Raw genomic sequence first — 22,587 nt, 5'->3', positions numbered from 1 at the left:
GTTCCTGGGATCGAGTCCCGCTTCGGGCTCCCTGGGGGGAGCCTGCTTCTCCCTCTGCCTGTGTCTCTGCTTCTCTCTCTGTGTGTCTCATGAATAAATAAATAAAATCTTTAATATCTTTTAAGAATACCTCCGCAGTAACATCTACAGTATTTGGCCAGATGGCTGGGCACCTAGTCAAATAGATATACAAAAGTAACCATCAGAATGGATAATCATGGGTGCCTCAGTAAGGTGGTGTTTGAATCTTTTACAGAAATTTGGGGGCTTTTTGGGCAATCTGGGGGGAGGGTTTAAGGAAGTACCAGTGTCAAGGAGTTTCCTGTAAATTGGATGCTGGAAGAAAGTGAGACAATTTTATTATTGGTAAATTAATACATTTTATTTGTAGGAAGAAGAGACTAGAAGGAGGATGAAGCTATGACCATTAAAGAAGAGTGACTAGTCACTGATTTTAGCTAAAAGTCACTCATTTAGCTATTTTAATCACTCATTTGGTATTTTGTGGTTGGCACGATGACCTTGTTGTCTGAGCTTAGGCACAATAATGATATGGCTTTGTGTTGTACTTTATTATGAACTCAGCGACTTTGTCTAAGGTGAGTATTCTGTGAGATTATTTTCGCTCAGTAGGAGAATGGCAGGGCATAGTGGTGAGTGGCAATATTCTAGAGTTTTTTTTTTTTCCTTTCTGAATGGAAATTTGACTTTCTGCTTATTTCATGTTGCTAGGATAAATTATTTTTTGTTGGCTTGGTTTGAATTGGTAAGGTTGGTTTTGCTATACTATCAAAATCGACATTTAAAAGTACGAACAACTTATATATTATGTGGAATCTGATATATGAGGGATATATTTATAGCCTTTTCTCCACCTAGCTTTACTTAGTCTATCACTGCCTTCTAGGTGTATCCTGGCATTCTGGATTCCCACCAATACCATTGTAAATAAATCTATAACCACAGGACCTAATTGAATAGATACAACTTTTTATGTCATATGTGGGTTGTCTGTTGCTGACTCAGTTTCTATCATGCCTCTTAAGTTTATCTTTGCCCTCAGCTCAGAATCCCTTCCCCTCTGTGATCCCTAGTTGGAGTTTGCCAATGAAAGGAACACTAGGGCAAAACAGAAGAGAATTATGCTAGATCGTTACACTCTGGAGGTGGCTGCGCATTCACAGAAGAGTCTCAGAATGTTCTTGAAAACCACCCACTTCACTGCTACAAAGTGAATTAGTGTTTTTTTTTTTCAGATCTTGAGAACTACAATAGTTTTTCTGTAAGACTTTAAGAACTACCCACTTTTTTGCTTCAAACTGAGATCTTCAGTATCTCCTGTCTGTCCAGCTGCTGTTCCTGAACTTTTGCTCCCTTAGTTCTTCTAAAATTTCTTTGAACCCTAATTCCTGGTTAAATTTTCTCTTATCCAAATCTTCCAAGTGGTTCTGTTTTTTTGACTGAATCCAAATTAATACGATGCCTGCTGCATTCCTACTTTGCTTTCAGGTGGATTCATCATTCTACCCTAATTTATGCAGTTCCCTCTACATAGTTTACGGTGTCATGTATATGTTGCTAGTACTATATATAAGTCATACATGTATTTTCTAATAACATCCAACCAAAAATGAACTAAAAATTGTCATTCAAATGTTAGTAAATGTATTGTCAATATTATTATGATTTTGACACTCTTCAAGTATTAAAAATATGATAGAATATGTAGTTTGGAATGTTTACCACAAAATGGATGGCTGTAAAACCTCGGGTAGTGGTGGATTGAACATACATATTAACTTCACTATCTCATAAAATCCCACCAACATGCAATAAGGTATAAATCCAGAAGGATAGAATGAGCATAAGACAGAAAAGTTGTTTCAAAAACTGATATAACAGACACTAGAAAGCTGAATCTTAAAGTGATGAGTGAGAAGAGATCAAGCTCAATTTGTACCTCAAAATCCCCCAAAGCTCAAGAATTACTGTTCCTAGGTATTTCTGGAACTGAGTCAAATAGAGAGAGGGTGTTAGCAGAGACAAGATGAGTTAAAGTCTATTATAAAGCATATAATTCCCCAAACATTTTGTCCTGTTGCAGTCAAGTTGTAGTTCCATCCTGACAAAGAATGGAGGCATTTTCTGGAGAGAATAAAGCAGAGGATCTCTGACCCGGTATTTATGAGGTACAGTTGAATGTGAAGCATTAACTAAATGCATGCATATTTATAGAAAAGGCTGAGACAACCCCTCTGTCCAACCATCTCCTTCCCTCAGTTCTTGGAACATTGCTCCAGGCAGAAGACTGAAGAGTCTGCAAAATCTGACTATATCAAAAGGCAAAAAAAATAAAGATCCTGACACAGAAGTTTTCCAATGAAAATGACCCAACTGGGTCATTCTTTAATGAATCCCATAGTTGGCCATCCACATCCACATGTTCTGACAGCTTAATCTCCTACTTTTGAATATAGGTACTAATAAGCAAGGATGAACAGATGTCTGAAAAAAAATTTTCAATATGGAATTCAGTGAACAGGGGAAACAAAGTATAAAGAGAAAAAGTAAATTTCAAAAACTAGGTCATTAGTTTTTTTCTTTAAGATTTTATTTATGTATTTATGAGAGACCCAGAGAGAGAGAGAGAGAGAGAGAGAGAGAGAGAGAGAGGCAGAGACACAGGCAGAGGGAGAAGCAGGGTTCCTGAGGGGAGTCCAATGTGGGACTGGATCCTGGGACTCCAGGATCACGACCTGAACCAAAGACAGACGCTCAACCGCTGAGCCATCCAGGTGCCCAAGTCATTAGTATTTTTAAAAAGATTTTGTCTCGTCAGTCGCTGAAGGGTCAAACTGTGTGGGCAAGTTTAAGAGGCAGATAAGTGCCATACAGGGAAGAAACTGGTGCATGATTCAAGTTTGCCGAGAACAGCTGACATGCTCACTAGCACAAGTGGTACCTGAGATCTAGCTCTTTGCAGTACACCAGTACCCCATGGCCAACATTGCTACTATGCAGGCCATATGGATGACATAACCATATACAACCCACTTTGTGTTACAGCAGAAGTACTTAAGCCTCTCCTCCATGGAGTCGGAAATACAGAAAGCTGGGGATGTTTATGAGGGCCAAGGTTGTATGTGCGTAAGCAGCAGGAAGGAGGAGTACATATTAGGTCTGAAACAGGGAAAACTGTTCCCATTACAGGGCAATAATCCCACCATAGGTGCCGAAGGCCCTTTTATCTCTTGGTAAAGAGGTGTTCCAGGCCCAGGGCCCATTTTTATATGGCTAAGTGGAGATCAAAAGACTGCATATTCAAGATTGCCTTTCCCAACAAGTATACAAAACTATGTAACACAAACAGGGTAATGTCTAAAAGGAGTACTCAGATAAGAAAAGGGAATAAGACTAACATTCTAAAACTTCCAGCATTCAAGTAATGAGAGTTTGATAAGAAAAGAGCAGTTAAGAACAGAGGAAAAGAAATTATCAAATAAGTCTTTGAAAAAATTTCTGTTTTCTTTGGGTAAATATCTGGTTGTGGAATTACTGGATCATAAAGTATTTCTACTTGTCCAATCACTATGTTGTACGCCTGAAACTAATGTAACATTGTGTGTCAACTATACTTCAAAGAAAAATAGAAGGAAAAAGAAAAAGGAAAATTCTAGTAACTGAAAGACATGTTTTCAGATTTAAATACCTTTGCCAGACAGTAAATGAAAATGCATCTCCACCACTGCAGATCATGGCAAAATTTTGGAACAGCAGGGAACAAAGATAATTCTACAAACCTCCAAAGAGGGAAATATTGACACATCTACAAAGAACTGGAAATTGCATCGCTTCTGACTTCACAACAGCAACACTGGAAGTTAATAGACTATGGAATAATATATTTAATATTCTAACGGAAATTTTGTACGTATGTGCATAATATTACTTAGGCATATAACATTATATATATATATATATATATATATATATATATATATATATATATAGTATACAGGTGCACAATTATGTGTTTAATGAAATATCCAACACAGAACACTTAACGAGGTGTTCAACCAAATTCCAAAATCGTATATATGTTTATTTTATATTGATGTCATTTTCAAATAAAATGACAGCGTATGGAACATGTGAACACAATACAGAAAATACAGTGGAGGCTGATATTTTCTAGGGAAATCATTCTACATTCTATATCTATTTTATAGAAAATGATTATAATACTTTTTCTTATAGTCTTAAAACTACATAATTATTCCAAAGTTTTGATGAAAGAAAGAAATCTGGAGAAGTGGTTAAATTAGCATTGCTGAAAATAGAAATAATTTGCTCAAAATCCTTAAGATCTTTTAGAAGAACCCTTGCCCAAACTGTTTTACACTCTTCTGTAGTTGAACAAACTATTCTTTATAGATGATACACATATTCATTTGAGGCTACTTGAAGATATATCAGAGTGTTTCACATGTGATAAAATCCTTTACATGATCCCAGGCAGAAGAATTATCACTCAACAATAGTAGCTATTACTGTTAATCACTTGTAAACTACTTTAAATCAACTTAGAAATGGATGACTTTTGGGAAAAGCAAGGATAAGGAAGAAACATTAACCTGAGTGCTTCTTTAATGAACATTTTTTTTCCAGTGATTTCCTATAGTTAAATGTGTCCTAGCTCACTCAAAAGGAGGACTGTGTAGATTCTAAATTATGATCAAATTCAGGATATTACAGTCATATTTTTACAAACAACCTCTGTTGGGTCTGCTATTTTTTTGGCACTTGAAAGTCTTATTTAATTCTCTTTTCATTACATTTTCATCCATGGTTCATTTTTTCCAAAAAAAACTTTACTTTTAAGACTTACAGTTAATAAACCAAATGCCCAGAGCCAACCATAAAAAAAAAAAAAAATCAGTGCAAATATCAAGAAAAAATATATTTCCTGCTCTAGGTTGTTACTTTTCAATTCAAACGGACCCTATGAATCATAACATTGGAAATTCCATATTTTTCTGGAGGCAGGTCTTTTTCAAGGTGAATCTGAACTTTAAACTGGGAGGCATTTGGCAGAAAGTATATAACAGCTTTTCTTCTCCCTTTCCTTTGTGCGGGGCAAGCGCTCTCTAAAGCTAGCTGGAATCCAAATAACCTACTTGTATTGTTTGGTATATAGCAAATAACACATAAGAAACTAAATACATGCATATGCCTATGCACGCACACATGCGGGGGAGTGGAGGTGTTGGTGCGCACCAGAAGCTCCTCGAGACCCTGATGCAGGGGCCATGAAGGGCCCTGCCTTCACTTTAGTGGCTCCCCGAGTTCTAAGGTGACAGGTGCGCAGGAGGGCCAGCGGGGTTGGCGCTCGCCGGTGCTCCACCAGCTGTGCGCGCGACCAGCGGGCATCGGCAACCACGAACCGGTTCTCCCGCACAGCTCGGGGAGCGCAGCGTCTTTTGACCTCTGCCATTTGGATACATTTTGATAATTTCAGACTATTCTTTGGTGCTGTGCTGGCCAGTGAGAACCTTCCAGGACAGGCCGGTGGCGTCCGGGCTGCTCCGGTGCTTGATCCTCAGGCGCTCCCGGGGCGCCGGGTTCCCCCGCCCGGGCCTCCCCCACCCCCTGCCTGCTCTCCCCTCGACCTCAGCCTGTGTCCTTCTTCCCTCCCATGAAGCCCATGAACTGCCTGTCCTGCCCGTTCTTTGCGGTGTTGCGTTTCCTCACTGCTGGGAAGTTCTGGGTTCATTCGGCATCGGCAGAAAAAAGAGAAAGAAAGGGGACCCGGTGACACAAGCGCATGAGGGGGAGCCGCAGTTGATGCCACTCGGACGGGGACGTTGGACATGATGCGAGATGCTCTCGAGGGCACCGTCCCCAGGGAAACCGCTCCTCGGCTTGAAGGGCGGCTAATAAACACGGATATGCTGGTTTTCCGCCGCAGAACTACGATCCCTTCAGGGGGCTGTTGCCACGGGCACTGGGGGAGCGCCGGAGCGAGGCCCTGGGGGCAGCCTTTGCTCAATCCTGACTTCCCTTGGGAAAGAAGGATTTCCAGGAAGTTTGATAAGGTTGCCGCTTCCTATTGCCCTGTCATGACGAACTTAGGGAGATTCCATCCCGGATGCAGGTGTCCGGGTCAAAGGAAATAAAAGGGAAGTTCAAAAGCGCCCCTCCCTTAGCTGCTGACCTTATGTCTCTGTCACTGTGTCATGGGAAGCTTCCGTAGGAGCATGTGCTGAAAACCAGGCAAAATCCAAATTACATGTCACAGTAATGAAACAAGTTAAAAAATTTTCCTCAAAAAGGAGTATTTATATTTAAGAATACTGTGATGTTCACTTAAAAATATGTTAAGCAGCTAGGCCTCATGTTAAGTGTTCCTAACACACATACACACACGCCAGTGAGGGCAGGAAGGGTGAAATTGGTGGAGGTAATGTGTTTACCACTTCTATTGTGGTAATAGTTTCATGGGTTTATGTGTCTGTCCAAACCCTTCAAATTGTAGACATTAAATATGTGCAGCCCTTTTAAGTCGATTTTACTTCATTACTTCATTTTTAAAGCATTTAGAAATATAGAACCTACTTTTTCATTTTTAAAACATTGATTTTATTTTGAAATTTCAAAATCATTGAAAAGTAGCAAGACTAAGGCAAGGAACATTCACCCACAGAACCTTTTAAGGTTTCACTTCAAACGTGTCCTTTAGGGATCCCTGGGTGGCACAGCAGTTTAGCACCTGCCTTTGGCCTAGGGCGTGATCCTGGAGACCTGGGGTCGAATCCCACGTTGGGCTCCCGGTGCATGGAGCCTGCCTGTGTCTCTGCCTCTCTCTCTCTCTCTCTCTCTCTCTTTGTGTGGCTATCATAAATAAAAGTTTTAAAAAAAAACAAACGTGTCCTTTATTATAAAAGCATCCCCTCCAGGATCATATTGTACCAATTATCATATATTTCGAGCCTCCTTCATTTAAGAACCTTCCCCAATCATTTTCTAATTTCATGACCTTCATGTTTTTCAAGACTGCAGGGCTACCATTTTGTACAATATTTCTTAATTTGGGTTTGTCTAATGTTTTCTCATGAAGAAAGTCCAGTTATACATTTTTTTTGGCAGAAATATCAGAGAAATGGTATGGCATTTTTTGTTTGTTTGGTTTTTGTTTCCCATCATGTCGCAGAAGATTTTTTTTCTTTTTTCTTTTTCTTTTGTCCCAGTTCTTGTGTTACCTTTGTTCACATAATTAGAACTAATCATGTCAGCCAAGTTTTTCCACTCTTTTTCCTTTGTAATTAATAAGAATTTTGTGTGGAGGTAACTTGAAACTATGTAAATATCCATTTCTTCAACACATTGTCACCCACTAGTTTTAGCAGTTAATGATGCTTATTACTTGCATGAATTTTGGCTAGGATGGCGTCAGATGGTGAGGTTTCCATTACTTTTACTTGTTTTCCTTTCCATTTATTTATTAATTTACTTATATATATCATTGTGTATTCATCAATTCCTCTTTTATTCAGTAGCCATCATCTCTTTGCATCATTATTTGAATAAATGATTAAATTGTCTTCTATTTAGCCAGTGGAAACCCCTGGAAACTGAACCCTTCTGTTAGATTCCAGTTTTCTTTGAGTTCTTCTTTACTGTCAGAGCATATTTCTAGCTCATATGCATTTTCTGCCCCATTCTGTAATCAGTTATTTCGCTAACCATCTCTGCTCCTTTCTATGGAGAATGTATGTGGAAGTTGAGAAGTGAGATGAATACTAGGTGTGTTGAGGATTTATGTGGTATTCAAACGCCCAGATCTTTTCATATTTATATCTTCATTCTTTGTCAGTGAGAAACGTGGCTCCCACATCCTTAATATATTTACATATTTGTTAAATCCCCTATGTGTGGTTAATTTCTCAAGACTGCCAGGCTGATTTGCTTCAAGGTGGATGGAACTGGAGGGTATTATGCTGAGTGAAGTAAGTCAATAGGAGAAAGACAAACAGTGTATGTTCTCATTCATTTGGGGAATATGAATAATAGTGAAAGGGAATATAAGGGAAGGGAGAAGAAATGTGTGGGAAATATCAGAAAGGGAGACAGAACATAAAGACTCCTAACTCTGGGAAACGAACTAGGGGTGGTGGAGGGGGAGGAGGGCGGGGGGTGGGGGTGAATGGGTGATGGGCACTGAGGGGGACACTTGATGGGATGAGCACTGGGTGTTATTCTGTATGTTGGTAAATTGAACACCAATAAAAATTAATTTATTAAAAAAAAAAAGACTGCCAGGCTGTCCTCATCACGTGGCTCTATACAGAATATTTGCCTGGGCTGCCATTAGTGGCCACCTGTTGGCCATACCAATTTTCTCACTCCATGTAAAGCCTATGCCTGTTTTCATTACTACCCCTATCTAATGTTTTTTGGAGGAGATAAGAGAATACAGGAAAGGAGAGGAGAGGAAAAGCAATAGTCATATATTAAACTCTATAGTAGGTTTTTGAATGAATTGAAGCATTCTAGACTATGAACTATCTACCGATAAGTATAAGTATAAGAACAGAGATATTTTGGGACGTCTGGGGGGCTCAGCGGTTGAGTGTCTGCCTTCAGCTCAGGACGTGATCCCGGGATCCAGTCCCCCACTGGCCTCCCTGCAGGGAGCCTGCTTCTCCCTCTGCCTGTGTCTCTGCCTCTCTGTGTCTCACTCATGAATAAACAAATTAAATCTTAAAAAAAAAGGAATATATATATTTTATAAGTATTATGCTCTACACTTTGCTAATTGAAACACTGCCATAACAAAATTGACTAAAATATAAAAAGTATTTTCTTGTTTTGACTATAGGGAACAAACCGAAAGTTGCTGGAAGGGAGGGGAGTGGGGGGATGCGGAAGATTGGTAATGGGCATTAAGGAGGCCACTTGTAATGAGTGCTCCGTTATATGCAAGTGATGAGCCACTAAATTCTACCCCTGAAACTAATACTATACTGTATGTTAACTAACTTGAATTTAAATAAAATCTTGAAAAAACTTTTTTCTAAAGTGGATTTGTTTATTGAACATCTTTGGAAAAAACAAACTGGACTTACAAAAGATATACCTAATATCTCAGGCTGAATTTATGTTTGCGCTGTATACTTAGAAGTACTTTTTATACTATGTCTTAAAAATTGTAAAATTATCTTTGACTCTTACTTGTCCAAGAAACACATACTATCAAAAGCTGTAAATACAGCTTTCCATGATTCCATTATCTACCACTGGCAAGGTCTTAGAAATAATGACACATTCGCCAGTCTTTAATAGGCACATGATGAGCACAAGCCCTAGTCTGATCAGTCAGTGAACTAAATATAAAAGGAATGCTTTATAAAGTGCCATTTAGATTCCAGTGTAATAGAGATGTAATGCATATGTCAAGTTATTGAGTTGTCAACTTAAATAGAAGCCAGTATGTCATCCAGTAATTATTGCTATTTAGGCCTAAGGCATTAGTGCTAATATTAGCATGTGAGTGTTAAGTATGCAGAGTACAAAAGGGAAAAGAAGAGATTATATGAAGTAAACCCTAAAGAACTCATTATGTTACTAAAGACCACAATCTATCCTTTAGATATGTGCAGACATTTTAAAGTCAGGAAAATTTTTTTTATAAGAAGATACAACCCATCTGGGGGGGTGGGGGGGAAAGACACCCAGGTGCAAACATTTACCTGTAATTCTAGGAAAATTTTAGTATATTATCATCATTGTGCCTAGGTAAATTGCTTATGAAAATCATCAGAAGTCTACTTGAAATTAAATTTGGTGGCTCAGTTTCTAGTTGTGATGATTTATCGACTGGTATTTGTGACTGCAGCTTTCTTTAAAACCCTGGGAATAGAGCTTCATATTTTACTGGTATTTCAAACCTGAAGGTTAGCCCTGCAGCTCTCCACCTGCAAATCAGTTTCCTGTTTTATGTACAGGTATATACAACCTTTACCTAGTCTGTTGGGGTGATCACTTTTATTATGTCAGAAATCGATCAAAACTGAGCAATAAAAAGAGGCTTTTGAAATTTCACCTACAGGTTTGGAGATTTAAGCACACACACACACACACACATTAGGTCCCTCTTACAAGTAGTATATCTAATTTAAAAGTACAGTTTATTTTTAAAGCCAGTCTTTCAAAGCGATAGATTAAAACCTGCTGTTTCTAAGTGTATTGTACATATGAACAGTCCAAAAAAAGAAAGGAGAAGAAAAACACACACTCTGGCATCCCTTTCTGGCCCATCTCTGAAGAACGTTAAGTAATAAAAGGATTCATGTGAAGATTAAGATAAAATCTAGCAGGACCAACACTGTCTTTCCTAATTCGCTATGCAGACAACAGAGTCAGCAAAAAAGAATTGGACTATTTCCAAATCCTTTTAAAAGCACATACTCTCTAAAGCAGAAGGCATCTTTATGTGAGCAGACACCCGTGCACACACGCCACCCCTACCCTGGCCTGAATTTTATACTAATGGATTAAAACCACACAGTGCAGAACCACATGCTTTTCAAGGAAGGATTCTGTGTATTTAGCATCAAGAAGTACAAAGCAAAGAACAAGAAGGCAGGCCCAGAAAACCGGCAGATGCTGTTGGACTTCCTCTCTGGACTTGGTCCGGGCGTGATGCCTGCTGCCCGCTGGCTCAAGTGTCCCCCTCCCTTCAGTTCAGCTCCATTGTATTTTCCCCCAGAACACCTTCCCTTTCTGGACCTTGCAACATGCCCCTCAGCGCCCTTCTTTGGTTTTCTCACGGCTTTTTGGGTATATGCTAAAGAAACACCTCTGACTTCTGTTCAGTATGTGGCTCCTTCCCTAATTGTAAATGCCACCTAGCACAGCCAGTGACTTCTGTTTGCCCTTCCCAATGCCTATCACATGGATGGCGTTACTTTGCAGATTTAAGGCTGTAGCTTTTCTCTGGTCTTTACTGAGAAAAAGCCTCTACCTTCCAAAAGAGGTTTACCTGGTTTCTCCTCCTTGGAGAAGTAGGGGGGAGAGTTAAAAATCAGTCTTTATTTTTATTGCCTTCCCTTCTATTTTTTAACACATCAAACACTAAACCACATAAGAAAAGAACTAAAGAAATTATATCTACAAGTCTGACCTTAATTGGGGAGTGTGATTTGAAGATTTTTTTTTAAAGATTGATTGATTGATGATAGACATAGAGACAGAGAGAGAGAGAGGCAGAGACACAGGCAGAGGGAGAAGCAGGCTCCATGCAGGGAGCCCGATGCAGGTCTCCATCCCAGGACTCGATCCCAGGACTCCAGGATCACGCCCTGGGCCAAAGGCAGGCGCTAAACCGCTGAGCTACCCAGGGATCCCCGAAGATTTTTTTTTTTTTCAAGAAAAAAATGAGAAGCTTCCCTCAAGTGATCTCTCCCTACTGGTTCTCTGGTATTTGAAAATATTGTTGTAACAATAGACATAGTTGTTCATTCCACACCATTAAAGAGATATTCCACAGCTCTAAGTCATCACCAAAACTCTAGGCTCTCATAACATGACATTTCTTTCGTGTAATTAAACATTGGCCCTTCATCTAAAAAAAAAAAAAAAAAACAACTTGTAAAAAATAAAATAAAAATTAAGTTGCATTACAAAAACAAATTAAAGAGATGTTCAAGATGCAAAAGATTAAAATGCAAATGACTTTGGGTAAGTAGCCAGGTATTTGGTTACAGTATTTCCCCTTGATTTTTAATTGACTCATAGTTATATGAGTTCAAGATTTGGGAGGGAAGATGAGGTTAACTTAGATTCTGGGCAATTAAAAGAAGAAATATTTCCATGAAAAAGCAGTTAGGAAAGTTCAGAGACACTTTTGCCTAATCATGTTTGACCTTAACTGAGTAAGGACAAATGAACACTATGGTTAGAGATACTTCTGGTTTTTCAGTCGTTTTCAGTACCACAGTTCCGGAGGCCTAGAAAAAGGATTTTTTTTTTAAGATTTTTATTTATTTATTCATGAGAGACACACACAGAGAGAAAGAGGCAGAGACACAGGCAGAGGGAGAAGCAGGCTCCATGCAGGGAACCCGAAGTGGGCCTCGATCCCAGGTCTCCAGGATCATGCCCTGGGCTGAAGGCGGCGCTAAACCACTGAGCCACCCGGGCTACCCGGAGAAAGGATATTTAAGATATATCACATTATTAGAATGCCATTGATTTTTATCTTAATTGTTTTCTAACCATATTCTATTTGTTATGCAACATTTCCTTTCACTGGAAACCTAAAGTACAAATTAAGTCATTGATGGACAGCTTTTGTTTCAGAATGGATTTGATAATAGGTTTTCTCTGTTTTTAACACTTCTTTTGATGTGAAAATGTTTTTGTTGCTTCGAAATTTTGCTTTGGTGAACAAACATCTCAGAATTTCACATATATATTCATTAGCTTGATCTATAATCCCTTTAATGTTCTGTTTGGTTATGAAAATCATGATGATGTTATGAAATAAAATGAGGACTGTTTTTTAGACCTGAGAAAATTTCAACAATATGGGAATTATCTGTTTTTTAAAAGTTAAATGACATTTTTTTCTCTTAATGACAGCACTTCGATTGATATCCCATTTGTTCTTTGGTAGTTGGTAAATTGAAGTTTATTTTACTTCCTTTACTTCCTCTTGGGACAATGGTGGCCATTTCTACTTTGCTGTAAAGTCATATGTTTCTCTGTGTTTCAGGTTCCTTATCTTGGTAGCATGTACTGTTCTAAAGTTTTTAAGTCTCTTCTTGGTCTATATTCAGTAAATTTTTATTCTGTATACATTTTCTTTCTCTCTTTTGCCTTTATTAGACCTTAAAAAGGATTATCTGCATCTGTCTTATCCTAGTTTTTAACAATGAAACTTGAAGGAATTCCATTAAGAGTAGTTAGAAGCAAAGTAGTTATTAATTTCTATTATTCCTATGGAATATGATAAATATTTTAGGGTTTAGGCCTTGTATCTAAGAAATATAAAGTCATATTTTATGTAATTTATAGAGTTACTAACATGTACATCAAATATTCTGTCATTGCATAATAACAAAAATATCAAATAAGCATAAGCCTTTATATGTCAGTAAGTTTTTTTAAATTAAATTTAATTTTTTTAATAATAAATTTATTTTTTATTGGTGTTCAATTTGCCAACATACAGAATAACACCCAGTGCTCATCCCGTCAAGTGCCCCCCTCAGTGCCCACCAACCAGTCACCACCACCCCCGCCCTCCTCCCCTTCCACCACCCCTAGTTCATTTCCCAGAGTTAGGAGTCTTTATGTTCTGTCTCCCTTTCTGATATTTCCTACCCATTTCTTCTCCCTTCCCTTCTATTCCCTTTCACTATTATTTATATTCCCCAAATGAATGAGACCATATAATGTTTGTCCTTCTCCGACTGACTTATTTCACTCAGCATAATACCCTCCAGTTCCAACCACGTCGAAGCAAATGGTGGGTATACATAGACCACATCTTCTTTATCCATTCATCTTTCGATGGACCCCGAGGCTCCTCCCCCAGTTTGGCTATTGTGGACATTGCTGCTATAACATCGGGGTGCAAGTGTCCTGGCGTTTCACTGCATCTGCATCTTTGGGGTAAATCCCCAGCAGTGCAATTGCTGGGTCGTAGGGCAGGTCTATTTTTAACTCTTTGAGGAACCTCCACACAGTTTTCCAGAGTGGCTGCACCATTTCACATTCCCAAAAACAGTGCAAGAGGGTTCCCTTTTCTCCACATCCTCTCCAACATTTGCTGTTTCCTGCCTTGTTAATTTTCCCCATTCTCACTGGTGTGAGGTGGGATCTCATTGTGGTTTTGATTTGTATTTCCCTGATGGCCGGTGATGCAGAGCATGTTCTCATGTGCGTGTTGGCCATGTCAATGTCTTCCTCTGTGAGATTTCTGTTCATGTCTTTTGCCCATTTCATGATTGGATTGTTTGTTTGTCAATAAGTTTGCTTTATCTGTGAGATTTCTGTTCATGTCTTTTGCCCATTTCATGATTGGATTGTTTGTTTGTCAATAAGTTTTAAAAAAGATTCATCACTGGTATGGTATAACAGTGGCATTTTTTTTTCTTTAAATAATGCTGATACACACCCACTCAAATAATGTTCTCATTTTGATTGACTTACTTGTCAGGAGCAAGTTCAAATGCCAATGCAGAGGTTAATCTGTTGGGTCCCTCTATTTAAAAATATAACATGACATCCCTTGGCCCACACTTGGCTTCTTGCATAACAAGAATGTGTGAAAGACTGCAACAGAGAAAGGAGGGGAAGCTGAACATGGGGAAGGATAGAAAAGGATTTTACAATTCATCATAATCTCAGTGCCATCATCTGATATAAACTACTACTTTGAAATAAATGCAATTCTAATTTGCATAATATTATTTCCTTTAGGTCATCATAATTAAAAGTTATATTAGTATTTCGCAAATTTATTGAGATAATTTACATATCATAAGATCTACCCCTTGCAAATGACAACTCCATAATTTTTAGTTGATTTATGGAATTGTGCAACAACACAACCAATTTTAGAACATATCATCACACCAGAAATTCCTTCAAGCCTTTTTAGAGTCAATTCTTTTCCCATCTCCATTCTTAGGGTACATCTCATTTTTCTTGGTATATTCCTAGAAGTGGAACATAGGTTGTATATAAGCTTATATTTAACTTTGATGGAACTACTAAACAATTTCTCCTAATGAGCTTTACCATTTAACATCCTTATAACCTTGTCACTGTCTGCCTTTATAGCCATTCCAGGTGGTGTGTAGGGTTTTAGTTTTCACTTTAGTAATGACTAATGATGCTATGCACCTTTCATTGCTTATTAGCCATTAATATGTCTTCTTTAGTGAAATGTCTATTCTACCAATTTCTAAAAATTTAGTTGTCTTCAGAACTCTCAATTCCACTTTATTGATCTGTATGCCTATCATTAGGCCAGTACTCCATTTTGTTAAAAGTGCAAACCATGTTTTATTTTATTTTATTTTTTTAAAGATTTTTATGTATTTATTCATGAGAGACACACACACAGAGAGAGAGAGAGAGAGAGAGAGAGAGAGAGAGAGAGAGAGAGGCAGAGACCCAGGCAGAGGGAGAAGCAGGCTCCACGCAGGGAGCCTGATGCAGGACTCCATCCCGGGTCTCCAGGATCAGGCCCTGGGCTGAAGGTGGCACTAAACCGCTGAGCCACCTGGGCTGCCCCCATGTTTTATTTTAAAGAGAAAGAAATGTATCATGGAGAGAAAATGTCTGTATATTCTCTTATTACACTTTGATTCTGAAGTATGAATTAAGAGAAATAGTAGGAACTTATACAGATTTCCTATAGAGAATTTAAGTCATAATCTAGTAATCAGGAAAAGAACAGTCATGTTTGGATTTGGTTAGTTAACTAGAATTTAATCACGGACATTCATTTGTTTTTATTTATTTACATATTAACAAATATCCAGGGTGTAACGTATGTATCAAGCACTTTGACAAGGTCTCGATAACCCATTACTTCGATTTTTATATTTTTATAGTAAGTTTTGAAATCTGATAGTGTAAATCCACTCCAATTTTGTTTTCTCTTCAAACTCATTTTGGCTACTTTAGATCTCTGAATTTCCATATAAATTTTAAGATCAATTTGCCCATACCAACAGAAAAGAAAGAGACCTGCTTGGATGTTGATAGGTATTATACGGAAATTATAGTATACTGATCTTTAGAAAGGGGAATAAACATTTTATTACCTTATTCTATGAGTAATCCAATTAAGAAATACTCAGTGGTATTATCCTTTTGATTTGTAAGACTTTCCAATTTCAAATATTTATCTATGTAGCCATCTTTACATGGGAAATGGAAGACAATGCCATTCAAAGAACACTGATCTCAATTATGTATTAACCTCAATTCTGCTACTCTTCTGTAGTTTGAGCTAAGAGAATTAATTTCTCTGGGCCTTAGTTTCATCATCTAAAACAAGGCCTTAATATTCTGTGAGAAAATAATATCATACTATTTTTTTTCAAAACTGTTCTATAATTTCTTCAGAGTGTTATTTAAGAACATATAAGGCACATGAAGCCAATTGCTATCATTTTATTTTTTTGCATAACTAGAGAAATCAACATTTTATTGAGAGCTTAACTGCATTTTCTATGGTAAGAATTACTTGTTTCATCAACAGAGTTGAAGGAAACACATCTCTTGAGATAAATAAAGACGAATATAGGGAGGAAGAAGAGGGAGAGGGGAAAAAGAAAAGGAGAGGGAGAAGAAACAGCAGCAGCAGCAGCAGCTTTGATCTGTTCTTCATTGAAACATTTTTTACCTGTATTTTAATTGTATAGGTGGTTTAACTGTTTCACTTATACTTTGTCCTTATTTTGAACAAATATTTACCTTTAATTGCTTCTTATGCTAGCTTGAAAAAAATTATCACATGATTGAAATCTAAAATTTAATTTAGTTCCATGCGATAACATTAGCAAATTAACAGGAAGAATGTGACTTACTTTATTTATATCTCATAACATCTAACATACTCAAAACAGCATGATGTGATATAATACAAAGAACAATGCTGGAACTTTGGCTCAACTCATGTGCTTGCTACTTTCTAGATTTATGATCTTAGATAAGAAATCTTGTTAGCTTCTCGGAAGCTTGGCTTCCTTCTTTGTAGTTGGCTATGGCCATTCCAACTCTGTATATGCAATAGGGTTGCTAAGAAAAAAATTAGACACCATGGGAAAACAATTTCTAAAATTGTAAGAATACTCTGCAACTTATTATCCAAATGATTTTGGGCTTAATAACTACGAGCCTCTGTCTCCTAATCTGAACATGATAATAATAATAGACATTATCTCAGAGTCTGATGGCTGGAAAGAGCCCAGCAAAGGGTCTAGCATTCTGCTAATACTCCGTAAGCATTATCTACTTCTACTAAAAGTAATGATAATAGAAATAAAACTTGTAATAAAATAGTTGGGAATAATCCTGGACTACCTGGGTGAATGTAGGTTCTTTAAAAATTAATTGATGAATTTGAAGCAGATGCTTTTTTTACATAAAGATTTTATTTATTTATTCATGAGAGACAGAGATAAAGAGAGAGAGAGGCAGAGACACTGGCAGAGGGAGAAGCCGACTCCATGCAGGGAGCCCGATGTGGGACTCGATCCGGGGTCCCCAGGATCACGCTCCCGGCTGTAAAGCAGCGATAAACTGCTGAGCCACCCGGGCTGCCCTGAAGCTGATGCCAATCTTTTAGGACTGAGTGTAATTATGTATAGGACGAGGATAATAAACAAAAGGATCTCAAATATTCCTTCTTGCTCTAAAACTCAAAGGATACATTATTGTTACAGGAACTTAGTAAATGAATATTAATTGCATCTTAATCTGAGCTTTCAGTTTTTCCACTGTTGCCAATTTCATTTAATTATATAAATATATATGTACACATGCACATAGAATATGTACACATATACATATAAACACACAGTTATTCTCTGCTTTTATAAAAGGATGAATCTAGGGAATTGTACTTAAAATTATTTCTTTGCTTTTGGTTACTTTACTTTTCTGTTGAAAGTATCTTCAAAAAGTAAATATATCACCTTATTATAATATGTCACTTTGCCATTCTGGTAATATGAATAATTCAAAAGAGAAAATTCCTAAACTCTCCATTCTTAAAGGTACCACTTCAGTTTCAACATTAAAGATTTTCTTTAATAAAGCTTCCAATTTGAGCAAACCTCTCATTCTCACAGATGAACACATTTATATAAAAAGATATTTATCACCTTCACTATTTTTTTCCATAACTTTACAAGCTGAAAATGTGGAATAAACATTATTAATCACTTAAATGCCCCAGTCTGGGAGTGAGAAAGGCTGCAGAGAAGTTATAGGTAACAATGGGACGTGCCCAGTGTGACAAATGCAATGAAATCAAATAATTACAGTATCACCTGCATGAGGAAGCAACTACGTGAACTGTCATGTACAGACTTACAATAAAGCTAAGATTTGTAATATTTATTATTTTATTTCTTAAAAAATAAGGACAGGTGTCACTGGCAGCTTGAAACAACATTCATGCCTGTGCAACTGCATTCTAATCACATTTAACAAATGACAAAAGCAGTCATTACCTGGGGTTTTTCACTTGATGGCTCTGTACCTTCTGGGGACAGGAGATAAATGAAGGAAAGCTGACACCTTCAGATGTTGTCTTGATTAGTGTTGACATTTTTCCTTGGGGGCTGACAGCTGCTAATGAATTTAATTTAAACATTGAAACAGGATCAAAAATATATTTTAAACAAAATTTTACTAAAAAAGTATATTGAGGCTCATCTATCCCAAGCAGCAAAGGCAAGTAAAACTCATTGGAGGATCTCAAATCACCCCTGTCAGTCTGTTCATGGAATTTTACTCTTAATTTTTAGGTACAACTGCTCGAATGCAGAGATTATAGAAAGTACACTGAATTAAATTGGAATGTTTCCATACAGACACATCATTCCATGGGGCTTCCTATTTGACATTTCTGGAAGAAAATCTAAAGGTATAAAGTATAGCATGAAATAATTGTTATCTAATTTGTCTTTACTTTTAAATCATCTGTAAAGATGATGCTTTAACATGATGTGTGGGTATCTGTGCGTTTTCAGATTTATGGGCGGATTACCTGGATTCTTTTCCTTTCACCTCAAATTACTTTGTCTTCTGAAGATCGTGTGATCCTTGCATGCCTTTGTTTTCTGACACAGAAATAGCTGAATTTCTGGTTTTCCTTACAGAATGAAAATGAAAACAAAATACAGGAAAGTGTTATCGTAAATTTAGGGTGAATATTATTAATAAATGGTAGCAACAAGTCTGTGTGTACCATTTTGAGAATCACTTTTGTCATCTAGATACGGTCTCAGTGGGCAAATTGAAACCTTCTCAGAGAAGTGCAAGGAAGGGTCATCTAATGTGTGAATGAGAGAGAGGGCATGGAGAACTGGAGGTTTAAGAAGGAAGTATGAAGCAGCTAGGGGTGGAGGTGGGTATCAAGAAAGGTTACAAGAAAGGACAGATGAGCAGAAGTCCCTCTCTATTTAAAATAAAGACGTTCAAAATTGTAGGGAGCCAACAAGTGTTGGAGATTTAAGAGGATATGGCAGGTGACAGCAGGAGGCAGAGTTTCGAATTACCAATAACAGGCATTTAACTCTTGCTTTCTTGGGTGCCAGGAAAATGGAATGAATTCAATCTGAGTACCTGGGACCTGGAAGGGACTGAGAAATGCCCTGTTATGTTTTTACACTGTGATTCTAATGTGAATCACTGATGCTTTTGCTTGTCCAAAATGCATGAATGTCACAAATAATTCTGCAGCTATTTCAGACTCTATTATTATATCACAAACCTTTCTTTCTGTGTTTTCCCCTACTCTGGAACGTGGGGGTAAACCAGTAAGAGTAGAAGAAAAGAAGCCACATTTGAGAGGAGGTAGGATGATTTATGAAAACCAAATTGTTAACCGGTCAGCCTAGACACCATGAAGAATGGGATACATCCTGGGAAAACATGGTTGCTCCAGGAAAAAAAATGTCCACATGGACCAGTCTGAGGGTGATTGCTGAATCTGCAAGTGAGGATGGGGAACTGTATTCAAACAGGAAAGGAAAGACATGCCATTTAGAAACAAGCAGTGTTAGGCCTCTGTAGATGGTTTTTCAAAAGAGTCTTAGCGAATGAGATAGGATTTTCTCTAGCTTTTTACCAACTTTAAATACTCTGCTTTGCTTTTATTGGAAAAATAAAGGCAATGTTCAACAAGGTGTAGTTGTAGACGAGCAGAGCTCTGATGTAGAGTGGTAACATCATATTCCAGATATTTGATATTTTTGTTGGTCTTGTTGGTATCATCACATTTTTACAACATGCAAGTACTATGCTAAACACTTGATATACTTTAGTTCATTCAGTCCTCATGACAACCCTATGAAGTAGGTACCACTGTAACTCTTAATGGCAGAGAGGTTAAACAGCTTTTTAGATCATACAGCTAATAAATAATGGAACTGAAGTTTGACCTTAGTCAGACTTACTCCAAAATTAATGTTCTTAAACCTCACACTATAATCAGTATTTGAATATAATTTGCAATCATTTGACACTAATGTATTTTACACTTTGTAAATGGAATTCACACAAAATCGTAACAGAGGTTGTTCATGTATTATTCAATTATTCTAATTTTGGGAGTAGCTAAAACCATGCCCTTTACACGTGTAATCTGTATTTGTCTATATCTGTTTTGTATTATCAATCATTCATACACAGCTCTAGCCACTGGGTTTCTGCTTGTTACTCTAATACCTTTATATTTAACATGAAAAAAATTGATGAAAAGCCTACCAACTTAAGGTAAAGGAAATATCTCTCCCCATTCCTGTCTAGATCTTTCTTTGTTGTAGTCTGCTTATGCATTAGCTATCTTGGTCCATTTTGTGATCTATCTTGGTCCATGGGGTAGTTATTAATCCCATAAAGTAAATCTCTCTGCCTTTCATATATTTGTTAGGGTCTTGGTTCCCTGTGGTTGGATAAGGATCTATAACTGGTTCTAGCTGATGAAATATGAATAAAAATGATCTGTATTACTTTCAAGTGAAGCTTTAAGAGCTTTCTTTGCCGTGTTCATTTGGCCATATTCTCCCTCTGCCATTATTACAGAAAGTTTTTTCCCTTTTTTTCTTTTCCCTGTTGGGGAGAACAACGATGATCCAGAAGTGAATCTCCCACCAGTCATGGGTGAGGGAGGCATGATGTGAAGCGGAAATCGATGTTGTTTTGAGACTTTGAAATATAGGCATTGTTTATGATTATAGCATTACTCAGAATATATTCATATTTTACATGTGAATTCATATATTAGATATATACTAGGTCACATCAGATTTTTTTAAAAGACTTTATTTATTTGAGAGAGAGACCATGATCAGGGGGAGGAGCTGAGAGAGAGGGGCAGAGGGAGAGGGAGAAGTAGCTTCCCTAGGAAGCAGGGAGCCCGACATGGGGCTCAATCCTAGGACCTTGAGACCATGACCTAAGACAAAGGCAGATGCTTAATTGACTGAGCCACCTGGGCACCCCTCATATCAGATTTTTTAATTGCAGGAACTTCTCAATTTCTTTCTGCAGTGTTCATAATTTCAGTGCTTAAGTACTCCATAGACTTCACTGATGACACCTTTCTTCCTAGTCACAATCTCACAGGTCCTTGGGGTGAAAGACCCTTAGGAGAGTCATGCTTGCATCTTAAACCGTCCCAAATTGACTACTAAATAATTTGAGAAATCCTATCCTATCTCTGTTGTAATGGGAAGAAGGCAGTTGTAATGGATTTTAAATGCTGCCCCTATTATTTAAAGGGTTATAAATTATTTTTATCTACAATAGCAAATTGGTCAGTACGGCCTAAGTGTCCTGCATGATATTAATATTGTACTTCACAAAAGAAGTTTCATGAGCATGTCATTTTGGGCAAGCAAAGTGAAAACATATTTTTATGCATAAGTCCTAAACATTTGATAATGCGAAATCTATATCTCCAAAGAGTCCAATGGAAAACTCGATCCCTTCCCTTCTCTTCCCTCCCTTCCTAAAATTATGGTTATTAATAAGCATTTCTAATTATTCATGTGGCACGTTATAAGGTATTCTCTCTTGCTGTGATTGATGAGAATTTTTTATTGCTGTTGTTTTTTTAAATCATTTTATGCACACTTGTAAGTAGGCCACATTATGATTGTAATTGGTCCATTTTCCTGAACATAGTTGTCTGTTACAACACCTAGTGCATTATTTTGCATGTAATAGATGTTATTAGGTGTTTGTTGACATTCCTCCAAGTCTACTATTTATTACAACTTTTAGAGAAGTTGAATGATTTCTCCTCTTTAGACTCTTAAGATTGAATCTTGCATTTTCAGGTAAAGTAATAGTAAGTTGTTTTAAGGCCGTAGAGCATTAATAAATGTAATAATTGCAATCATTAGTCTGATAGCTCTTGTAACAAATGGACCCACATATCCAGTGGTTTAACCTGGACAGAGTTGTGTTATCTCTCAAGCACAAATCCAGTCCTGGTCTTCCTGTTTTGGTGGGGAGAGAGAATATTCTGTTTCAGGCTATCTGTCATTCTGAGCTCCAATTTGACAATCTTCCATACATGACTTTCAAACTTGCCTGGGTATCCATCTCCCACAGGCAAAAAGGGGAAAATATGGATGAATGCATAAGCAAAGTCTTAGGGGCTAGGCCCCTAAATATAATATATCACTGTTTCTGCAGGCAGCAACTCAGTCACACGACCATGGGTAACTGCAATGAAGACCAAGAAATGTAACCTAGGAAGAAGTCATCCAATCTTTGCCATGATATTTAAGGAGTTACTATTACTTCAATTATTACTATATTTCA

The sequence above is a fragment of the Nyctereutes procyonoides genome, unplaced genomic scaffold (genome assembly GCF_905146905.1).
Source record: "Nyctereutes procyonoides isolate TBG_1078 unplaced genomic scaffold, NYPRO_anot_genome, whole genome shotgun sequence".
NCBI classification, from domain to species: Eukaryota; Metazoa; Chordata; class Mammalia; order Carnivora; family Canidae; genus Nyctereutes; species Nyctereutes procyonoides.
Note: the sequence above shows the minus strand (reverse complement) of the source record.